Source organism: Pseudophryne corroboree, chromosome 11, assembly GCF_028390025.1.
Source record: "Pseudophryne corroboree isolate aPseCor3 chromosome 11, aPseCor3.hap2, whole genome shotgun sequence".
Classification (NCBI taxonomy): domain Eukaryota; kingdom Metazoa; phylum Chordata; class Amphibia; order Anura; family Myobatrachidae; genus Pseudophryne; species Pseudophryne corroboree.
This window is the reverse complement of record NC_086454.1, coordinates 326421073-326446704: the sequence shown is the minus strand read 5'-3', so window position 1 is coordinate 326446704 and position 25632 is coordinate 326421073.

Genomic DNA, 25632 nt, shown 5'->3' with positions numbered 1-25632 from the left:
GTGCTTGTCGTTCCTGGTTTGACGTCACAAACACACCCAGCGTTCGCCCAGACACTCCCCCGTTTCTCCAGCCACTCCTGCGTTTTTTCCGGAAACGGTAGCGTTTTTTCCCACACGCCCATAAAACGGCCTGTTTCCGCCCAGTAACACCCATTTCCTGTCAATCACACTACGATCGCCTGAGCGAAGAAAAAGCCGTGAGTAAAAATCCTAACTTCATAGCAAATTTACTTGGCGCAGTCGCAGTGCGGACATTGCGCATGCGCACTAAGCAGAAAATCGCTGCGATGCGATGAAATTTACCGAGCGAACAACTCGGAATGAGGGCCTACATACGTTCATCTAAGACATATCTAGAGTCAGGTCCTAATTCAGGTTGGACCAACCGGAATTATTGAGAAAAATATGCGGGTGCGGAGCCACCCGCGTTTTCTGTGAGGCGATCACCTCTGCCTGTTAGTCAGGCAGAGAAGCGGTTGCAGTGCTCTATTTCCAAGGAGCAGACAGAGCGTTGCGGGGGCGGAGCAGGATGAAGGGGGCGCAAATGGGGGCGTGTTGGGGGCATGATCGTGGCGACTGCGTGAGGCGGTTGCAACGCTCCATCTCCAATGAGCAGACAGAGCGTTGCGGGGGCGGAGCTAGATGAACGGTGGGGGGGGGGCTCAAATGGGGGCGTGTCGGGGACATGATCGTGGAGACTGCGTGATGTCACACCAGCTGCTGCGATCAGGAAGATGGCGGCGGGTCTCCAGTTAAGCATTGCCGGCAGGAGGCTTCCTCTATTTCTGCTAACAAGCAGAAATTGTGATACGATCGCAATTTCTGCTTGTTGAAGGGGGAAGGGCGGCTGGCAGCATGTTGGGTGGCCTTGCCCAGTGATGGGTGGCCCCCAGCATGCGATCCAAAGGATAGTAAATTCTGCTAATTAGTTAGGCCCTAAGTCCCTGAATGAGCTGGCCCCATTTATTTCCTAATTACCACAGGACATCCTCCTCAGTTACTAATTACTATTATCATGTACCCTAGGTCTAGCATAAAACTGAAAGACCAGTATGCAGCCACATGTCCAACATATCACCAAACATGTATTACGCTGTATATATCCTATATATATCTTCTTGTATGACATGAAGCACCATGTTCATGCCTGCTTTCTGTTATACCGTCCCATGGCTAACAAACTACCCAGGACCAACAGATTCCTGCTTAGAGGCTGGCTGCACATAACTGTGACAGTTTCCAGACCCCCCCAGCAAGTCACATGTTCCAGGTCACCCAACAAGTGCACAGGCAGTTGACAAACTGTCACATTTTCCAGAGCACAATGGTGATGCACTGTAATTGACTGGTGGACGTTTTGGCACATAACTCCGAAACCAAGCAACCAATTATAACCCCAATATTATTCCGCAAATCTACAAACCAAAAGCCTGCTCAGAAAACGGCATCATAGAAATAAGTAATTCATAAAAATCGTCCTTACACTATTAACATCTAGAAAATAATACCCTCACCACTATCCTCACAAGCTCTTCTGGATTCACTTCAGTATGGTTTTAAGCTAGGTACACTCTAGACGATATGTCACCTGATCCCACGGATCAAAGCGACATATCAGGTACATCGTCCACTGTGTTCCCATGATATGCACTCTCCCACAGGTCACTAGTGACATCCTCCATTGTCCCTGCAGCAGGGCCGACGGGGAGTATTGCTAGCAATGACATGCGCAGAAGTCAGCTGCAGCATGTCATGTGACTCCCCCTTATCGGACTTGGCATCGGCAAGTGTGAATGCACTTGCCGCTTCCCGGGTCCTGTCACCCGCGATGTCATGCTGGGTACACATCTTTAAGTGTGTACCCAGCTTTAGTTCCCTCCACGCCACAGAAAGTGCCATCACAAAAGTCACCCACTTCTAAATCTAAAAGTAATTTCTTTCTATTCATCCTCCTTAACCTGTCTGCTGTCGAAGTCAAAAATATTACATATACACCACATACAAACTCCAAACAGACGGGTCTCTGTGCATTTTGCGCATATACGGTAGCATACGCATTCGCACAGAGAAGCTACAAAGACATATACAACATATTCATACAACACATAGACAAAACATGTTTAGCAGAATTTTGTATTAAATGATATAATAGAGTGTAACATCAGATATATATGTATTATTGGAATGGAACAAGTTAAACATATCATGCTTAGTGTCAAAATGATCAGGAGAATGTGTGTGTTAATTTGATAGCTATGGGTAGATTGTAGCACATTGCAATGATTAGTTATGACCAAATGTATGAATACAAAGGAATTTCCTGAAGACAGCATGTGTGCAGCAAAAACCAGTGGCTAACCCCTATAATTGCATCATCAAACTGGACATTGCTTGCATATGAACTGACCTATAACACATCATGAATGAGAGACCTCCCTCCCCTGGACCAATAGCAGAAGACTCAGTCCCAGACATGTACTTCGCCCAATACACAGTATATAGGTATTTCCCCTCACCCAGGAAGCTGTTAGTTGCTTGCTGAGATGGAGGAACGTTCTATAAGACAGGGTGATGTATGTTGGCTGTATCTGCTTCTTATGTAACTATAATTCTGTAACCATATTTATTTATATTATAACTGAATGATATACTGTACATATGTAATTTTGTATGCATACCCCTTTTAATATCAAACATATATATATCTCTGAGCGTTGGACCTCAGCTTACAATGTGTGCGACTGCTTGCTTTCTCTTATGGGATATAGTGCTGTGACATTCAGTGCACTTTTATCGTATATGGTAATAAGATGCGCCTTGCGTCCGCAGTATATATTAACGCTGGCATTTAAATGTTTGTTTAAAATAATTGGAAATTCACACTGCCCTGCCGCCTGTGATACTGTGAACCACCTTCAAACACTCTGCTTTTTTTTATCTGTCTTCTCATGGTTTCCTTCTACCTCATCAACCTCTCCTTCTCTGTCTCTTCCCCTGACTCCACCTCTCCACCCTCTCTCATCTACTTGTTGGTGTTCTTGAAGGGTCTGTTCTTGGCCCACTTCTCTTCTCCCTCCTTGCTTGGAGTTCTCATCAGCACCTCTGGCCTCCACTACAACTGCCAGTCTCACTCATATTGACCACTCCCGCCAGACCCCTCTCTGTCATTTCTCTTATATCTTATTGTCCTTCTATTTCCCCATGGATGCCCCAGTGCCTTCTCAAATTCAGTATGCCCAAATGCATGCTTATGGTATTGCTCCCATCAAGCACCCCCTCAGTTCCCCTACTCTCTCTATCGGTTGACAATACCATCCTTACCCAAACTCTCAGCCATGCACTTTTCATTTTCCACCTAGACTACTGCAAGCTGCACCTTTCTGGCCTACTCTGACTACTTCAATGTTTAATTAATGCTCCTGCCTATCCCATTTAATTCTTGCACTACTTTGTGCCAGCCTCAACCCTTTGACACTACTCCTTCCTACAGCTCCAACCTAATTTTTGTACCACCTCCTGCAGTCAGCCACTCACTGACCACCTCCTCACTCCTGCATGCAATATTTCTCCCATGCTGCCTCACTGTTCTGGAACTCATTACCCCATTATATCAGACGATCCTCCAGTAACAACATTATCAAACGAGCCCTTAAGACTCATCTCGTCATAAAAGTCGATCAGACTTCCTCATAACTTATTACTCTATCATACATGGGTTGGAGGTAACTTATTATCTCCAACCTATTCTCTTTCCCAGTTCAGCTTCCTGGTTACATTCCCTCACCATTGGCAAAATTGGGAGTGGGTGGGGGTGCGCACTTCCTGCTGGTGTCACCCTTCCTCCACAGTGACAGGTCGGGTGCTGCAGTGTGAAATTAACCTGCAGCTCTTGGCTCCCATCCCTGAGAGGGAGCCACAGTGCTGGAAGTACCCCCAAGGTGAGGTAATTGGTGGCTTCTCCTGCACCTAATATCGGCTAGGTATAAGTGCCGAAGGCTACTCTTGCATGTAGTAGGGATGGCCATCGATGGGTTGTCCATTGATGGTTGATGATAACCATCGATGGTACACAAAAACATCTATGATGAACCATCGATGGTTTGCACCACTCAATGGTCACCACTGAAAGGTGCAGGCTGGTCCGCGGACCAATGAAAAACCAAGTGTGGGGCTTAGCGGGTGTCAGGGGGCGGAGTTATGCTCCGTGTCCCAGCGCCACGTTAAAAAAAAATAAGATTTTACTCACCGGTAAATCTATTTCTCGTAGTCCGTAGTGGATGCTGGGAACTCCGTAAGGACCATGGGGAATAGCGGCTCCGCAGGAGACTGGGCACAATTAAAGAAAGCTTTAGGACTGCCTGGTGTGCACTGGCTCCTCCCACTATGACCCTCCTCCAGACCTCAGTTAGGATACTGTGCCCGGAAGAGCTGACACAATAAGGAAGGATTTTGAATCCTGGGTAAGACTGAAACCAGCCACACCAATCACACCTTATAACTCGTGATACTATACCCAGTTAACAGTATGAAATATAACTGAGCCTCTCAACAGATGGCTCAACAATAACCCTATTGTTAGGCAATAACTATATACAAGTATTGCAGACAATCCGCACTTGGGATGGGCGCCCAGCATCCACTACGGACTACGAGAAATTGATTTACCGGTGAGTAAAATCTTATTTTCTCTGACGTCCTAGTGGATGCTGGGAACTCCGTAAGGACCATGTGGATTATACCAAAGCTCCCAAACGGGCGGGATAGTGCGGATGACTCTGCAACACCGAATGAGAGAACTCAAGGTCCTCCTCAGCCAGGGTATCAATTTTGTAGAATTTTGCAAACGTGTTTGACCCTGACCAAGTAGCAGCTGGACAAAGTTGTAAAGCCGAGACCCCTCGGGCAGCCGCCCAAGAAGAGCCCCTTTCCTTGTGGAATGGGCTTTTACAAATTTAGGATGCGGCAGTCCAGCCGCAGAATGCGCAAGCTGAATTGTGCTACAAATCCAGCGAGCAATAGACTGCTTAGAAGCAGGAGCACCCAGCTTGTTGGGTGCATACAGGATAAATAGCGAGTCAGTTTTCCTAAATCCAGCCGTGCTGGAAACATAAGTTTTCAAGGCCCTGACAACATCCAGTAACTTGGAATTCTCCAAGTCCCTAGTAGCCGCAGGCACCACAATAGGTTGGTTCAAGTGAAAAGCTGATACCACCTTAGGGAGAAACTGGGGACGAGTCCGCAATTCTGCCCTATCCATATGGAAAATCAGATAAGGGCTTTTACACGATAAAGCCGCCAATTCTGACACACGCCTGGCCGAAGCCTTTTAAGTGGCTCAAACCAATGTGATTTTAGGAAACTCAACACCACATTGAGATCCCAAGGTGCCACTGGAGGCACAAAGGAGGCTGAATATGCAGGACTCCCTTGACAATGTCTGAACTTCAGGCAGTGAAGCCAGTTCTTTCTGGAAGAAAATCGACAGAGCCGAAATCTGGACCTTAATGGAACCCAATTTTAGGCCCATAGTCACTCCTGACTGTAGGAAGTGCAGAAATCGACCCAGCCGAAAATCCTCTATTGGGGCCTTCCTGGCCTCACACCACGCAACATATTTTCGCCAAATGCGGTGATAATGGTTTGCGGTTACTTCTTTCCTAGCTTTATTAGCGTAGGAATGACTACCTCCGGAATGCCCTTTTCCTTCAGGATCCGGCGTTCAACCGCCATGCCGTCAAACGCAGCCGCGGTAAGTCTTGGAACAGACAGGGCCCCTGCTGCAGCAGGTCCTGTCTGAGCGGTAGAGGCCATGGGTCCTCTGATAACATTTCTTGAAGCTCCGGATACCAAGTTCTTCTTGGCCAATCCGGAACCATGAGTATAGTTCTTACTCCTCTTCTCCTTATTATCCTCAGTACCCTGGGTATTGTCAAAGTCAGAAAAATATCTCTATGCACACTGCCATATTTGCACCTCATTCAGGTCCGCGCTGCGCATGCGTGCGCTCTCCCGTGAGTGCGCATACCCGCTGTTGCGTGCACCCGCTGGTGCTCGGTATGCGTATTTACGGTAAAGTTTGTGTAGTCGTAGCGTGCGACTCAATCGTTACATATTTTCACTAATAAGGTATTTTATAGATCATGGTCCCTTTGATAGATTCTGAAAGTTTGGTTAACATAGCATGTTCCTGAACAGAGAGATCCCTCTTTGTATTGTACGAAGGGTCTAACAGGGGTCATACAGTAGTGTTTGGTACCCATCGGAAGAGTATTTAAATAGCAATATTCCGGTGTTGGTTTGGAGCGGATTAATCGCTCGTGCGAATGGTTATGGACATAAGAAGTTTATGTCCATTTACTATTATTTGTTCTTACTTAGTCATGCGGCGGGAAACCCAGTATCCCACCCACCTGAACAGTTGGAAACAGTCACAGCCCACCTGTATGAATCAACCTATGACCTTTTGTTATAATGCGAAGCCGAATTCCTGTGTCCAATGGACAATGAGATTGTAGGGACCATTGAATTGTATTGTGTGTGGGGCATAAATAGGCAGGCCGACCATATCCAGATTCACTCTCATCAACGGTTCTCATTGCTGATAATCGGGAGCTGGATATCGAGGCGCATGCGATCGTTCCCCTTGTGCGTAAGTTTTCTCCGTAATCATATTGTCTTACTGTGAGCCATCTCTCTCTCTCTCTCCCTACTCTTTCTCTCGTATTTTCCTTTAATTGTATTGTATTGTATTTCCCGTGTAGTTATCTGGTTAGTTAGTCTATGTTATATTGTAGTGTATCATTTGTACTGTGATTCCTTTTGCAAGTATAATAGTTATAATACATATAATAGGTTTTGGACCCTAAGCCCAGGTATCTGTGTATTCTTTATAGGGTTAAGTATTCTCTGAGCGTCGGTGACGCTCAAGCAGCTTTGTAGTTAATCAGGTTACACCAGGTTGCACTTACACTCTGTCTCTACACTAAGGTATACTGTGTATCTCATTGTTAAAGGTATAGATATAAAGGTTTTAACGTTGTAAGCGTCTGCACCGCTGGTGATCTCCTCGTGGTCCCGAGCGTACGCTACGCTATAGCGAATCATTACGTTAGTCGGCAGCCAATAGCGTGCCTGCCTGTGATCACTGGGCCGTAAGCGAACGTGACGCTTGAGCGTCTCGACTACGGTTGAGCGATCGCTACACAACTTGCGTACCCTTACGGTACTTCTTACGTAGATAGCGTACAGTGTTCTTAGACCTCTTAAAGTGTTTTATATACGATAAATATTTAGCTTTATCAATTGGCGGCTCGACCGTCCTTCACATATCTGCACTAGGTAGATCAGCAGACATTATCCCTCAGCAAAGGGCGGGAGGTTGTATCCCTCGTAGTGCTGACAGGATAAGCGTCTGCTTCGCTTAGGTAAAGAGTGCTGAAGGAATCCGGGAACCGGAGGTAAGAACAAAACGCTAGTGTCTTTTAAAACTGTTTATTTTTCTGTCTTGCGTACACAGGCACGCACACATATATATATCTGCATTTCTTTTTCATTTGTGTATTTTCGTATATCACTCTCCTGTCTGCCAGTTTTATAGTTGATAAAAGTGCTAAAAGAGAGTTGCCGTTATTTCATAGTTTAAGAATAGATAACATAGTTAAAGGATAGACAAACACACAGTTTTGCCTGGGAGATAAGGCGAAGTCAGTGTGTTGTGTGGTAGATGATCAAGGATCATCTACATTGATAAAAGTATAAATTGTGTTACGGTGGATCTTTGCTTTGCGTATACGTGTCTCTAACAAAGACTTGCGTACGCAATCCAAAGGCCGACGCACGCAGCGTACGTTACGCAACGGAGCGTCCGGTTACGCCCACGTAGCTCAAGTCACGATAAGTTGATTTTTAACGCAAAGCGATAAATAACGCAAAGCGATAAATAACGCGAGGCGAGAAATAACGCAAGTCTATTTTTGGGTGTCCGAAATTTAATTAACAGATCCTGCTCCTAATTGGTAACACACCTGATCTAAAGAAAAATTTCTGCGCAGAAATAGAAATAGAAACAAAAGTGTACATGTGATGAGTGAGTGTTTTTAGAATTTTTAAAGGCTGAACCACAAGAAAAGTCGAGTACTCGTGAGGTACATGCGTGTAAGTGACGTGCACGGTGGCTAGGGAGGCATCCCTGGTTAAATATACAATTTTGAGCATTAGAGTATAGCAGACCAGGAGGTCATACTGTAACAAGACCAGGAGGTCATACTGTAACAAGACCAGGAGGTCATAGCAGACCAGGAGGTCCAGGTACAGCCGACAAGGAAGTCCGCTATACAGTTCACAGGCACAACACCGAAAAGGGTTGGTGCAACACCAATATAGGCCATATAAGCTCTGGCTGAAGGAATTCGCAGCCGTAATTTTCGATTCCATTGGTCTTTCCGTACATAAGCTTAGTTGTTTGTGTACTGAACGATTGGACCGCACGTAATTGTGTACATTAGTTAGTAATCTGACCTAATACCATTAGAGTAAAGGGGTCACAAACGCTATTTGTACACTCTAACGTGATTTGTGTAATTTTTTTATTTTAAGGGAAGTTTGCTGCTCACTCAGGAACTATCCAGCAACCAATAGTTACTGGAAAGAGTAAGTGTTCTTCGGATAACCCTCGCAGGTTCCAGTAAATAGAGGTTCAGGTCGCAGGGGCCCTAGGTCGAGTACGCCAGCACCATATCGGTGTGATCAGGTCGTATTGGTCGGCGTGGGCGAGTGAGTGGGGTACTCGGTAAACCGCCACCGTCAGCCTATTGTGGACATTTGGTTTTGCGTAAGGGTTGGCTAAATAAAGCAACACTTTCGAACTATGGGGGCCACTTGTTCAGGTAGGGGGCGATCAACCTCGGTTCGGGTTGATTCAGTGGTCCGACCAATTGGGTCGGCCAGGTATATAATGTGTGAGAAATATGGAAGTCACACAGAAACTTTATGTGATGAATGGGAGAGAATGACAGTACATGACGGGGAGAAATTCCCAAGAGTAGGTAGCTTCAGCTCAGAAGTGTTACAAAATTTAAGGAGGAGGATATGTCTCATAAAATCAACAAAGAGACGAATCCAGCATTATGATTATTTGCAGTTGTGGCAACAGGAAGGTGAGATACAGAGAGGTTTGGCTCAGGCGGCGGGATCTGGCTCTAACAGAAAACTGATTGCCACGGCCCCACCGCCACCATATATATCAGGAGAGAAGTTGATTGCGGAGAAAGACGCACTAAGGTGTAACACAAAATCACTTAGTAACTGTGTAAATGTTAATGATAATGTTAACCCATTAACCCATGCAAGTATTAACCCGTGCAAGTTGTACCCTGTTTTGAACTTTCCTCAGGAGTGTGATCAAGAGGACGAATCGGCAACGATTTCAGCGCTCTCTCTAGCAGCCACCATAGCAGAGACCACAGTAGGCACAGCTCCACCCACGAGATTAGTAAAGGCCCCTAGCGGAGGGATAGGTGAGGTCGTATCAACTGGTAAGTACGGCACCATGCATTATGCTGAGACTATTTCACCACAGCCTGTAGAATCTACACAGAATGAGGTTGTTAGAATTACACCTGTTAGAGTAATAGCAGTGCCAAATGGGAAAACAGACACATCAGGAGCCACTCCCATTAGGAACATTGCCATGTACACTCCATTTTCCCGAATGGAATTAAGGACCATAGTGTCCAAATTTCCTGACCCCAGAAAAGACTTAGTTGCCAGTCAAAAATACATCAGAGACTTAGGTAACACTGTAGAGCCCAACAATAAAGACTGGCAGATATTGCTGAGAGCATGTTTACCCTCAAATGTCGACGCAACTCAATTTTTAGCTGATTGCGGACTAGATAATGATGTACCTCTTACAGATGTGTACAACCAAGATAATGTGAAAAGAATAAACTTGCAGTTAAAAGAGTATTTCCCAGCAGTAGCTAAATGGAATAAGATATTCTCCATTAAACAGAAGGAGTCAGAGACAGCTGCAGAGTATTTTCACAGAGCATTATTAGAAATGGCAAAATACACAGGCATAGAGGACATTAAAACAGACACAAACCATCGGGAAGTAGCAGTATCGGTACTGATGGATGGTTTAAAAGAGTCATTGAAGACTAGGGTACAGACCACACAACCATGTTGGCGAGGTCTGTCTGTGGCTACTTTGAGAGAGGCTGCTATTGATCACGATAGAAACATCACCAGACACAGGGAACAACAAGGTGATAAATTAATGTCAGTAAGTATACAGGCTCTGACCACAAGGCAGCCTTTGTTTGTATCACCAAATCCTGTGGGTAAGTCAAGTATGGTTACTTGTTATTCTTGTCACAAACAGGGACACATGGCACGAGATTGTAGAGTAAAGAATCCACGAAACTCATACCAACCCCCTAGACAACGACACGACACACGACATTGGGATCGGGGTCCACAGAAACGGAGTTATGAGCCACATACAGGGGAAACAAAAAGATATCCCCCGAACAGAGACTGGCATGCCTCTGGTAGTTCCCAGCTAACTCCCTCACAAGTAGTTGCCGCCAGCGGGATTCAGGAAGGTCACCATACCCAATAGGGGTGTGGCCATACCTGTAATCTGCAGCCAGTAAAATTAATTGCCAACCTTGGAAGTGAACCCGAGATCGCAATTAATGTAGCTGGTAAAACTTTAAACTTTCTTGTAGACACAGGGGCGGCCAAGTCAGTGATAAATTCGACAGTGGGCATGAGAACCACTGGTAGGACAATTCCAGCCATGGGAGTAACAGGAGTAGTCCAGCACTACCCTGTTAGCAAACCAGCCGAGATTACAATAGGGCCTTTGCATACCAAGCATTCCTTTTTGCTGGCTGCATCGGCACCAACCAATCTCCTGGGAAGAGACTTACTGTGTAAAATGGGGTGCGTCATTTATTGTACTCCTGAAGGTGTATTCTTGGACATACCTGAGAAACACGCTCAGGAAGTGCGAGACATGTTAGACTCCCCATCAAAATTAATGTCACATACCATTATGACAAATAGGAATCCATCCCAAATAGAAGAGATGACATCTCAGATACCAGAGTCACTTTGGACAAAAGACGGACAAGACACTGGATTAATGGCAAACGTAGCTCCAGTAGTTGTACAAGTAAAAGATGGTAGGATAGCTCCAAAAATCCCACAGTACCCTCTGAAGCCAGAGGTGGAGTTAGGAGTTTACCCAGTAATAGAGCGCTTGCTACAACAGGGCATTCTGGTAAGAACGTCCAGCACTGCCAATAGTCCCATCTTCCCTGTTAAAAAGAGTGGGGGGAGGGGTTACAGACTAGTGCAGGATCTAAGGGGGATTAACAAAATAGTTGAGAGTCAGTTCCCCGTAGTGCCAAATCCAGCTGTCATCCTAATGCAAATCCCTCCCACTGCCAAATTTTTCACTGTTATTGACCTCTGCTCCGCTTTCTTTTCAGTACCTCTGCACCCTGACAGCCAATATTTGTTTGCATTTACATACAGAGGAGTCCAATACACGTGGACTCGATTACCCCAAGGTTTCATAGATAGTCCAAGTATATTTTCTCAGGCTTTGCATGATTGTTTACAGTCTTTCCAACCAGACAGTGGATCAGTATTGATACAGTATGTGGACGATTTACTGCTGTGTTCAGATTCACTGGAAGCATCTCTGAAGGATACGAAACAGCTCCTGTTTCATCTTTCAGACACAGGACACAAGGTGTCCAAAGACAAGTTACAATTATGCCAAACTAAGGTAAAATATTTGGGACACTGTCTAACACAAGGACTGAGACACCTGACCGCTGATAGAATCCAAGCAATTAGAGACATGACTCTGCCACAAACCCAGCAACAGATCAGAACGTTTTTAGGAATGTGTGGGTATTGCCGTAATTGGATCCCAGGGTTTTCCATTTTGGCGTTACCTTTGCAGGAAATGGTCTCCTCAAACAAACCTGATAGGATTTCGCATACAGACGAGTCCGAAACAGCATTTGAGAGACTCAAACAGTGCCTAACGCAGGCACCAGCACTAGGTATGCCAGACTATGGGAAACCCTTTGAACTATACGGAACAGAAAGTGCTGGTTGCGCGGCAGGTGTACTAACCCAAAAACACGGTGATGCCAGCAGGCCAGTTGCATACTACAGCGCTCAGCTAGACACGGTAGCGCGATCCCTCCCCACATGCTTGCAAAGCGTTGCTGCGATAGCATTGCTAGTGACAAAAAGCGAAGATGTCGTGCTAGGCCACAACCTCACAATCCATACGCCACATGCAGTATCAGCCTTATTGAATTCTGCCCAAACCAGACACGTCTCATCAGCGAGGTTTACAAGATGGGAATTGGCACTAATGGCCCCCGTAAACATCACCATAAGGAGATGTAGTGCATTAAATCCTGCAACGTATCTCCCAGGTGTGCCTGGTCAGGCACAAAGGGTGGAAGGTGAGAGTGATGGGGAAGGAGGATTTAATATAAAGGAAGATACACATGATTGTATGGAATATTTGACCCAAAATTTTACCGCAAGGCCTGACATCAGTGACAACCCACTGGAAGATGCAGAACTCACGTTCTACACGGACGGTAGTTGCCATAGACAGTCAGACTCGGGAGACTTGTGTACTGGATACGCAGTCGTAGATGACCAAGACACCATAGAAGCGGAACCGCTAGGCCCACCTCACTCAGCCCAGGTTGCTGAACTGGTCGCCCTAACCAGAGCATGTGAATTGGCTAAGGGTAAGTCAGCCAATATCTACACCGATTCTAGATACGCATTCGGGGTAGTCCATGATTTCGGAGCCCTATGGCGTCTCAGAAATTTCATGACGGCCGCTGGTACACCGGTAGCGCATGCAACTCACATAAAAAGGCTTCTAACAGCGATACAGGAACCCGACAGAGTGGCTGTTATCAAATGTAAAGCACACACATATAGCCAAGACCCGGTATCACTTGGTAACAGCCGAGCAGACGAAGCTGCTAAGTTAGCAGCTGCTACCCCCATACAGACAGACACCACACAATTGATGGTATTTAATACCATTAACACACAGAAGTTGTGTGAAATGCAAAATTTGTGTTCCACACAGGAAAAGGCAGTCTGGAAGGCAAAGGGATATGGCCAGGAGTCCTCAGGACTCTGGACGGATGGACATGGTAAACCAGTGGCCCCCAGAGCATATCTTCCATGTCTGGCTGAAGCAGCTCACGGGCTGACTCATCTAGGCAAGGAAGGGATGTGCAAATTGGTGAGAGCATATTGGTGCGCCCCAGGATTCTCCTCTCATGCGAGTAAAAGAGCAATGTCATGCCTTACCTGTTTGAGAAAGAATATTGGAAAGGCAATACCTACAGAACCATCCCATATCCCACCTGCCGGCGGCCCTTTCCAGGTAATACAAATTGACTTTATACAATTACCCCCTTGTCGGAATTTGAAATATGTACTTGTTTGTATAGATGTTTTCTCAAATTGGGTCGAAGCATTTCCTGCGGCTACAAATACCGCTATGTTTACTGCTAAGAAAATTGTGCAGGAATTTGTATGTAGATATGGTATCCCTAGAATAATCGAAAGTGATAGGGGTACCCATTTTACAGGTGATGTCTTTCAAGGAATGTGTAAGTTGATGGGAATTGATAGCAAGCTGCACACTCCGTACCGTCCACAGGCGAGTGCGAAGGTCGAAAGAGTGAACAGCACTATTAAAAATAAATTGAGTAAAGTGATGGCAGAGACAGGATTGACATGGCCAGAAGCTTTACCCATTGTATTGTACAGTATCAGAACCACTCCCAGGTCCCCTCTTAATCTGTCTCCCTTTGAAATCTTGTTTGGTCGACAACCGCATGCCATGATTAACCCTCAGGATGATTTGAAATGTAACAATGAAGTAACTGTAAAGTACTTGATTAACATGAGTAAACAGTTAAGGAATCAAAATGATAATCTGAAGTTGGTGATTCCTGATCTACCTGATAGTAATTGTCATGACATTGAACCTGGGGATTATGTAATGATACGGAATTTTCTACGCTCAGGTTGCCTTATTGACAGATGGGAAGGACCATACCAGGTCTTATTGACTAGCACTACAGCATTGAAGGTTGCTGAGAGAGAGACTTGGGTCCATTCATCCCACTGCAAGAAGGTTGCTGATCCAGAGAAGTCCCGTGATAAGGAACAGACGGTAGAGGTTGTATCACTGGAGTGTCTGTTCCAGGAGGACTGAGGCGGCACCTGAGCCTTGAAGACCGAGAGCTGTTGTCGACTCCCCACTCCCTTTTATTGTTTTCCTCCACTTCCCATCCCCTCTCCCTCAAATTTCTTTTTCCTCCTTCTCATTCTTCTCCGTTTCCTCCTATAAGATGGACTTGCCCCAAGAGACTGTGATCCGGATTTTCCTGTTGACCATGATGTTGACCAGAGCAGTCTGTTCCGGCGAGAGTACCATGGAGGTCGATAGAGGTTCTGGAATGGGTTCTGATGATAAAGATGGAGGCGTAGTTTTCCAAGATCAACCTAACCAACAAGCAAAGGCGAGTATCAGAAAACGATCCGATAGCATTGACCATAGAAGGAATTGTGACGGATTGTTAGCTGAGGAAAACTGTATCTGTAGGCTCTGTAACAATGTCATTGAAGATGGGTGCATTAAGAAATGCCAATCCAGTTTTAATATCCATATGGACCGGCATCCATTGAGTGACTATCACTCCTTAGTGGGTAATGTGTTAAACAAAACAGATTGTTGGGTACGCTCTCAAGTACCTCAAGGTCATAGCAAATCAGGGCTAGTACCATTTCCTTTAACGATAGGGGAGGTACTTGAGTTAAATGGTGGGAGACCGGTGGACAGGAGGTTTAATATCTCCAGCCCTCCTAGTTTGAAGCTCCACCAATACCATGTGGATAGGTCCCTATTATGTTTCAACATCTCCAATCCCAGAAAGCCGGGAAATTGGGAAGTGTCATGGAGTAACCACACCATGACCTTTTCGCATAGAGCAGATAGAATGCCTACAGATACAGAGCTTGTACGCCACATAGCCAGTAGAGGAAAATCTTTCCGGTATAGGTACACCTTAGGAAATAGGATTACGAGAGTTGGAGAAGTATCACCAGGATACTGTGCACATATCGTACAACCTGATACGTGTATTAAGCAGATGGAAGAATTAGGGTTAGGAGATTTCACCTGGAAGGTGTGTAATATGGTTATGTCCTTCTCCGTCCCATATGTTCTCCCCGATGATGCATATTTCATATGCGGGAGAAAGGCGTACAAGTGGCTTGCCCCAAACTCTGAAGGATTGTGTTATATTGGAAAAGTATTGCCTGAAGTGATGACTGTAACACATGACAAAATGAAAGACATACATCGTGGTGCCCAAGCTCCTTATACTCACACCCACTACGAGCACGTTGTTAAAAGGCACCTGATAGAGAAGACAGAGCATCCGGCCTCTGATCTGATAAGTGAATCCACCGGGATTCAATTCTTAATCGCGTTAGATTTCACCCGCACCGCTAGAGGAGTGCTAAATTATAAATACATATCGGCGCTCGCAAATTTGTTAGATAATATCACTGAAATGTATGATGACACGTTTAGATATACTGGAAGGGAACTTCAAGCTTATAAAACAGAACTGGTGCAGCATAGAATGGTTCTTAATTACCTCACAGCAGTGACAGGCGGATATTGTGTTACATTGGCAACACAGTACGGCGTGAAGTGTTGCACGTATATCACGAATAGCACCGAGGATCCGGTCGAGGTCATAGACCAAAAGATGGACGATATTCTCCAATTGAAGTGGGAATTTCGCCGAAAACACAATCTCACTCTTGCTGCTGTAGGTAATGAGCTGACTGGTTGGGTGTCATGGTTGAACCCGCGAAATTGGTTCTCCGGTTTGGGAGACTGGGCTCAAGGAGTCATAATGGATGTTGGGAAGTTTCTCCTATGTATCTTAGGTGTTGTCATATCAATTGGCTTGATATTTAGATGCGGTCAGGCTTTAATGAAGTGCAAACATCGTACCAGGGTAATGAGTTTGAGGAGTGAGGAAACTGTAATTAACCTGGATTTGATTTATGACCCAATGATAGAAATAATGATGTAATGAAAATGCGATTATACGGTCCGTTTCTTTCACCTGTTTTTCTGGTTTTTCTCCAAGATAAAAAGACCCACTTGGACGAGGAAGTTGACGAGACGCTATACAGACAACGGATAGACCAAAGAAGAAGTTTTGACCACTTGAGATACGGACATTTGATGAACTTTGCCATGGATCCCCAGTTTCCCTAGAATTCTTAAACTTACGCTAGCCCAACATTTTTTGTAAATCTAATGGCATTGACAAAGCTTTTTGCTCACACCTAATGGGCAACACAGCGCAAAGAAGACGACTTTCAACTGATACCGAACAAAACTTCAACCGACAGATGTACATTAACCTGACATAGAATACTACTGCATTTTCCATAAGTGTTCTTTATCTTCATCTCTACAACCCTCAGGTAATGACACACATAGTCGATAGGGAATACAGGCACAAATATCAGCAACCACATACCTCCCCTATTCATGTATCATCAACTAAAATGTGCTTCCCCATTTTGTTACAACCACAGCCGAAAAGAGCTCGGTAGAGTTTGACAGCCCATCCACAGACCCTTAATACGGGATAAGAAGGAATTCAAATGTATACTTCGCAATACCTCGAAGCTTGATTTACAACACGTACGGCACGATGATACATGACCCCCCAAACATGGACTCATACACACATGCTTCTGCTATCTCACTAGGTCATACCCTCTTCCCACCTACTCCTCTCTCCTCCCTTACCCAACCATGGAAATGAATTAACCCCTGACATATATTTTTCTCCTTTTGAAATGTTTTAGAAGGTGGCAGTTATTATTGACTGCCAAAGGGTGGACTGTCAAAGTCAGAAAAATATCTCTATGCACACTGCCATATTTGCACCTCATTCAGGTCCGCGCTGCGCATGCGTGCGCTCTCCCGTGAGTGCGCATACCCGCTGTTGCGTGCACCCGCTGGTGCTCGGTATGCGTATTTACGGTAAAGTTTGTGTAGTCGTAGCGTGCGACTCAATCGTTACATATTTTCACTAATAAGGTATTTTATAGATCATGGTCCCTTTGATAGATTCTGAAAGTTTGGTTAACATAGCATGTTCCTGAACAGAGAGATCCCTCTTTGTATTGTACGAAGGGTCTAACAGGGGTCATACAGTAGTGTTTGGTACCCATCGGAAGAGTATTTAAATAGCAATATTCCGGTGTTGGTTTGGAGCGGATTAATCGCTCGTGCGAATGGTTATGGACATAAGAAGTTTATGTCCATTTACTATTATTTGTTCTTACTTAGTCATGCGGCGGGAAACCCAGTATCCCACCCACCTGAACAGTTGGAAACAGTCACAGCCCACCTGTATGAATCAACCTATGACCTTTTGTTATAATGCGAAGCCGAATTCCTGTGTCCAATGGACAATGAGATTGTAGGGACCATTGAATTGTATTGTGTGTGGGGCATAAATAGGCAGGCCGACCATATCCAGATTCACTCTCATCAACGGTTCTCATTGCTGATAATCGGAAGCTGGATATCGAGGCGCATGCGATCGTTCCCCTTGTGCGTAAGTTTTCTCCGTAATCATATTGTCTTACTGTGAGCCATCTCTCTCTCTCTCTCCCTACTCTTTCTCTCGTATTTTCCTTTAATTGTATTGTATTGTATTTCCCGTGTAGTTATCTGGTTAGTTAGTCTATGTTATATTGTAGTGTATCATTTGTACTGTGATTCCTTTTGCAAGTATAATAGTTATAATACATATAATAGGTTTTGGACCCTAAGCCCAGGTATCTGTGTATTCTTTATAGGGTTAAGTATTCTCTGAGCGTCGGTGACGCTCAAGCAGCTTTGTAGTTAATCAGGTTACACCAGGTTGCACTTACACTCTGTCTCTACACTAAGGTATACTGTGTATCTCATTGTTAAAGGTATAGATATAAAGGTTTTAACGTTGTAAGCGTCTGCACCGCTGGTGATCTCCTCGTGGTCCCGAGCGTACGCTACGCTATAGCGAATCATTACGTTAGTCGGCAGCCAATAGCGTGCCTGCCTGTGATCACTGGGCCGTAAGCGAACGTGACGCTTGAGCGTCTCGACTACGGTTGAGCGATCGCTACACAACTTGCGTACCCTTACGGTACTTCTTACGTAGATAGCGTACAGTGTTCTTAGACCTCTTAAAGTGTTTTATATACGATAATAAGATTTTACTTACCGATAAATCTATTTCTCGGAGTCCGTAGTGGATGCTGGGGTTCCTGAAAGGACCATGGGGAATAGCGGCTCCGCAGGAGACAGGGCACAAAAAGTAAAGCTTTTCCAGATCAGGTGGTGTGCACTGGCTCCTCCCCCTATGACCCTCCTCCAGACTCCAGTTAGGTACTGTGCCCGGACGAGCGTACACAATAAGGGAGGATTTTGAATCCCGGGTAAGACTCATACCAGCCACACCAATCACACCGTACAACCTGTGATCTAAACCCAGTTAACAGTATGATAACAGCGGAGCCTCTGAAAGATGGCTTCCTTCAACAATAACCCGAATTAGTTAACAATAACTATGTACAATTTATGCAGATAATCCGCACTTGGGATGGGCGCCCAGCATCCACTACGGACTCCGAGAAATAGATTTATCGGTAAGTAAAATCTTATTTTCTCTATCGTCCTAGTGGATGCTGGGGTTCCTGAAAGGACCATGGGGATTATACCAAAGCTCCCAAACGGGCGGGAGAGTGCGGATGACTCTGCAGCACCGAATGAGAGAACTCCAGGTCCTCCTTAGCCAGAGTATCAAATTTGTAAAATTTTACAAACGTGTTCTCCCCTGACCACGTAGCTGCTCGGCAAAGTTGTAATGCCGAGACCCCTCGGGCAGCCGCCCAAGATGAGCCCACCTTCCTTGTGGAGTGGGCCTTTACAGATTTAGGCTGTGGCAGGCCTGCCACAGAATGTGCAAGTTGGATTGTGCTACAGATCCAACGAGCAATCGTCTGCTTAGACGCAGGAGCACCCATCTTGTTGGGTGCATACAATATAAACAACGAGTCAGATTTTCTGACTCCAGCTGTCCTTGCAATATATATTTTTAATGCTCTGACAACGTCCAGTAACTTGGAGTCCTCCAAGTCACTTGTAGCCGCAGGCACTACAATAGGCTGGTTCAGATGAAATGCTGACACCACCTTAGGGAGAAAATGCAGACGAGTCCGCAGTTCTGCCCTGTCCGAATGGAAAATCAGATATGGGCTTTTGTAAGATAAAGCTGCCAATTCTGATACTCTCCTGGCAGAAGCCAGGGCTAGAAGCATGGTCACTTTCCAAGTGAGATATTTCAAATCCACCTTATTTAGTGGTTCAAACCAATGAGATTTTAGAAAGTCCAAAACCACATTGAGATCCCACGGTGCCACTGGAGGCACCACAGGAGGCTGTATATGCAGCACTCCCTTAACAAAGGTCTGGACTTCAGGGACTGAAGCCAATTCTTTTTGAAAGAAAATCGACAGGGCCGAAATTTGAACCTTAATAGATCCCAATTTGAGACCCATAGACAATCCTGATTGCAGGAAATGTAGGAATCGACCCAGTTGAAATTCCTCCGTCGGAGCACTTCGATCTTCGCACCACGCAACATATTTTCGCCAAATTCGGTGATAATGTTGCACGGTTACTTCCTTCCTTGCTTTAATCAAAGTAGGAATGACTTCTTCCGGCATGCCTTTTTCCTTTAGGATCCGGCGTTCAACCGCCATGCCGTCAAACGCAGCCGCGGTAAGTCTTGAAACAGACAGGGACCCTGCTGAAGCAAGTCCCTCCTTAGAGGTAGAGGCCACGGATCTTCCGTGATCATCTCTTGAAGTTCCGGGTACCAAGTCCTTCTTGGCCAATCCGGAACCACTAGTATCGTTCTTACGCCTCTTTGCCGTATAATTCTCAATACTTTTGGTATGAGAGGCAGAGGAGGAAACACATACACCGACTGGTACACCCAAGGCGTTACCAGCGCGTCCACAGCTATTGCCTGCGGATCTCTTGACCTGGCGCAATACCTGTCCAGTTTTTTGTTGAGGCGAGACGCCATCATGTCCACCATTGGTCTTTCCCAACGGGTTACCAGCATGTGGAAGACTTCTGGATGAAGTCCCCACTCTCCCGGGTGAAGATCGTGTCTGCTGAGGAAGTCTGCTTCCCAGTTGTCCACTCCCGGGATGAACACTGCTGACAGTGCTATCACATGATTCTCTGCCCAGCGAAGAATCCTTGCAGCTTCTGCCATTGCACTCCTGCTTCTTGTGCCGCCCTGTCTGTTCACATGGGCGACTGCCGTGATGTTGTCCGACTGGATCAACACCGGTTTTCCCTGAAGCAGAGGTTCTGCCTGGCTTAGAGCATTGTATATTGCTCTTAGTTCCAGAATGTTTATGTGAAGAGACGTTTCCAGACTCGTCCATACTCCCTGGAAGTTTCTTCCTTGTGTGACTGCTCCCCAGCCTCTCAGGCTGGCGTCCGTGGTCACCAGGATCCAATCCTGTATGCCGAATCTGCGGCCCTCCAATAGATGAGGACTCTGCAACCACCACAGAAGAGACACCCTTGTCCTTGGAGACAGGGTTATCCGTAGGTGCATCTGAAGATGCGACCCTGACCATTTGTCCAACAGATCCCTTTGGAAAATTCTTGCGTGGAATCTGCCGAATGGAATTGCTTCGTAAGAAGCCACCATTTTTCCCAGGACTCTTGTGCATTGATGTACAGACACCTTTCCTGGTTTTAGGAGGTTCCTGACAAGCTCGGATAACTCCTTGGCTTTTTCCTCCGGGAGAAAAACCTTTTTCTGAACCGTGTCCAGAATCATCCCTAGGAACAGCAGACGAGTTGTCGGCATTAACTGGGATTTTGGAATATTCAGAATCCACCCGTGCTGTTTTAGCACTTCTTGAGACAGTGCTAATCCCATCTCTAGCTGTTCTCTGGACCTTGCCCTTATTAGGAGATCGTCCAAGTATGGGATAATTAATATGCCTTTTCTTCGAAGAAGAATCATCATCTCGGCCATTACCTTTGTAAAGATCCGAGGTGCCGTGGACAATCCGAACGGCAGCGTCTGAAACTGATAGTGACAGTTTTGTACAACGAACCTGAGGTACCCCTGGTGTGAGGGGTAAATTGGAACGTGGAGATACGCATCCTTGATGTCCAAGGATACCATAAAGTCCCCCTCTTCCAGGTTCGCTATCACTGCTCTGAGTGACTCCATCTTGAACTTGAACTTCTTTATGTACAGGTTCAAGGACTTCAGATTTAGAATAGGCCTTACCGAGCCATCCGGCTTCGGTACCACAAAAAGAGTGGAATAATACCCCTTCCCTTGTTGTAGAAGAGGTACCTTGACTATCACCTGCTGAGAGTACAGCTTGTGAATGGCTTCCAAAACCGTCTCCCTTTCGGAGGGGGACGTTGGTAAAGCAGACTTCAGGAAACGGCGAGGTGGATCTGTCTCTAATTCCAACCTGTACCCTTGAGATATTATCTGCAGGATCCAGGGATCTACCTGCGAGTGAGCCCACTGCGCGCTGTAATTTTTGAGACGACCGCCCACCGTCCCCGAGTCCGCTTGAGAAGCCCCAGCGTCATGCTGAGGCTTTTGTAGAAGCCGGGGAGGGCTTCTGTTCCTGGGAAGGAGCTGCGTGTTGCTGTCTCTTCCCTCGACCTCTGCCTCGTGGCAGATATGAATAGCCCTTTGCTCTCTTATTTTTAAAGGAACGAAAGGGCTGCGGTTGAAAAGTCGGTGCCTTTTTCTGTTGGGGAGTGACTTGAGGTAGAAAGGTGGATTTCCCGGCTGTAGCCGTGGCCACCAAATCTGATAGACCGACTCCAAATAACTCCTCCCCTTTATACGGCAAAACTTCCATATGCCGTTTTGAATCCGCATCGCCTGTCCACTGTCGCGTCCATAAAGCTCTTCTGGCCGAAATGGACATAGCACTTACCCGTGATGCCAGTGTGCAGATATCCCTCTGTGCATCACGCATATAAAGAAATGCATCCTTTATTTGTTCTAACGACAGTAAAATATTGTCCCTGTCCAGGGTATCAATATTTTCAATCAGGGACTCTGACCAAACTACCCCAGCACTGCCCATCCAGGCAGTCGCTACAGCTGGTCGTAGTATAACACCTGCATGTGTGTATATACTTTTTTGGATATTTTCCATCCTCCTATCTGATGGATCTTTAAGTGCGGCCGTCTCAGGAGAGGGTAACGCCACTTGTTTAGATAAGCGTGTTAGCACCTTGTCCACCCTAGGAGGTGTTTCCCAGCGCTCCCTAACCTCTGGCGGGAAAGGGTATAATGCCAATAATTTCTTTGAAATTATCAGCTTTTTATCAGGGGCAACCCACGCTTCATTACACACGTCATTTAATTCTTCTGATTCAGGAAAAACTATAGGTAGTTTTTTCACACCCCACATAATACCCTGTTTAGTGGTACCTGTAGTATCAGCTAAATGTAACGCCTCCTTCATTGCCAAAATCATATAACGTGTGGCCCTACTGGAAAATACGGTTGATTCGTCACCGTCACCACTGGAGTCAGTGCCTGCGTCTGGGTCTGTGTCGACCGACTGAGGCAAAGGGCGTTTCACAGCCCCTGACGGTGTTTGAGTCGCCTGGACAGGCACTAATTGATTGTCCGGCCGCCTCATGTCGTCAAACGACTGCTTTAGCGTGTTGACACTATCCCGTAGTTCCATAAATAAAGGCATCCATTCTGGTGTCGACTCCCTAGGGGGTGACATCCTCATATTTGGCAATTGCTCCGCCTCCACACCAATATCGTCCTCATACATGTCGACACACACGTACCGACACACAGCAGACACACAGGGAATGCTCCTAACGAAGACAGGACCCACTAGCCCTTTGGGGAGACAGAGGGAGAGTTTGCCAGCACACACCAAAAGCGCTATATATATATCAGGGATAGCCTTATAATAAGTGCTCCCTTATAGCTGCTTTGTTATATCAAAATATCGCCATAAATTTGCCCCCCCCTCTCTGTTTTACCCTGTTTCTGTAGTGCAGTGCAGGGGAGAGACTTGGGAGCCGTCCTGACCAGCGGAGCTGTGAGAGGAAATGGCGCCGTGTGCTGAGGAGATAGGCCCCGCCCCTTTTCTGGCGGGCTCGTCTCCCGCTATTTAGAGAAATCAGGCAGGGGTTAAATATCTCCATATAGCCTCTAGGGGCTATATGTGAGGTATTTTTAGCCTTTATATAGGTTACATTTGCCTCCCAGGGCGCCCCCCCCCAGCGCCCTGCACCCTCAGTGACCGCGTGTGAAGTGTGCTGAGAGGAAAATGGCGCACAGCTGCAGTGCTGTGCGCTACCTTTAGAAGACTGCAGGAGTCTTCAGCCGCCGATTCTGGACCTCTTCTGACTTCAGCATCTGCAAGGGGGCCGGCGGCGCGGCTCCGGTGACCATCCAGGCTGTACCTGTGATCGTCCCTCTGGAGCTTGATGTCCAGTAGCCAAGAAGCCAATCCATCCTGCACGCAGGTGAGTTGACTCCTTCTCCCCTCAGTCCCTCGCTGCAGTGATCCTGTTGCCAGCAGGAATCACTGTAAAATAAAAAACCTAGCTAAACTTTTTCTAAGCAGCTCTTTAGGAGAGCCACCTAGATTGCACCCTTCTCGGCCGGGCACAAAAATCTAACTGGAGTCTGGAGGAGGGTCATAGGGGGAGGAGCCAGTGCACACCACCTGATCTGGAAAAGCTTTACTTTTTGTGCCCTGTCTCCTGCGGAGCCGCTATTCCCCATGGTCCTTTCAGGAACCCCAGCATCCACTAGGACGATAGAGAAAAATATTTAGCTTTATCAGTATGAGAGGAAGAGGAGGGAATACATAAACCGACTGGTACACCCACGGTGTCACTAGAGCGTCCACAGCTATTGCCTGAGGGTCTCTCGACCTGGCGCAATATCTTTCTAGCTTTTTGTTTAGGCGGGACGCCATCATGTCCACCTGTGACCTTTCCCAACAGTTTACAATCAGTTGGAAGACTTCTGGATGAAGTCCCCACTCTCCCGGGTGTAGGTCGTGTCTGCTGAGGAAGTCTGCTTCCCAGTTGTCCACACCCGGAATGAACACTGCTGACAGTGCTAACACGTGATTTTCCGCCCATCGGAGAATCCTTGTGGCTTCTGCCATCGCCACCCTGCTTCTTGTGCCGCCCTGTCAGTTTACATGGGCGACTGCCGTGATGTTGTCTGATTGGATCAGTACCGGCCGGTTCTGAAGCAGGGGTCTTGCCTGACTTAGGGCATTGTAAATGGCCCTTAGTTCCAGTATATTTATGTGTAAGGAAGTTTCCTGACTTGACCAAAGTCCTTGGAAGTTTCTTCCCTGTGTGACTGCCCCCCAGCCTCGAAGGCTGGCATCCGTTGTCACCAGGACCCAGTCCTGTATGTCGAAACTGCGGCCCTCTTGAAGATGAGCACTCTGCAGCCACCACAGCAGAGATATCCTGGTCCTTTGAGACAGGGTTACCAGCCTATGCATCTGAAGATGCGATCCGGACCACTTGTGCAACAGGTCCCACTGAAAAGTTCTTGCATGGAACCTGCCGAATGGAATTGCTTCGTAGGAAGCTACCTTTTTTTTTTTTTTTTCCCAGGACTCGCGTGCAGTGATGCACCGACACCTGTTTTGGTTTCAGGAGGCCTCTGACTAGAGATGACAGCTCCTTAGCTTTCTCCCCTGGGAGAAACATTTTTTTTCTGGTCTGTGTCCAGAACCATACCCAGGAACAGTAGACGCGTCGTAGGAACCAGCTGCGACTTTGGAATATTCAGAATCCAGCCGTGCTGTTGTAGCACTTCCCGAGATAGTGCTACTCCGACAAACAACTGCTCCCTGGACCTCGCCCTTATAAGGAGATTGTCCAAGTATGGGATAATTATTTCGGCCATTACCTTGGTAAATACCCTCGGTGCCGGGGACAGACCAACGGCAATGTCTGGAATTGGTAATGACAATCTTGTACCACAATTTTGAGGTACTCCTGGTGAGGAGGGTAAATAGGGACATGCAGGTAAGCATCCTTGATGTCCAGTGATACCCTGAAATTCTCCAGGCTTGCAATAATCGCCCTGAGCGATTCCATTTTGAACTTGAACCTTCGTATATAAGTGTTCAAGGATTTCAATTTTAAAATGGGTCTCACCGAACCGTCTGGTTTCGGTGCCACAAACATTTTGGAATAGTAACCCCGGCCTTGTTGAAGGAGGGGTACCTTGATTTCACCTGCTGGAAGTACAGCTTGTGAATTGCCGCCAGTACTAACTCCCTTTCTCCGAGGGCAGCAGGCAAGGCTGATGTGAGGTAACGGCGAGGGGGAGTCGCCTCGAACTCCAGCTTGTATCCCTGTGATACTACTTGCAGAACCTAGGGATC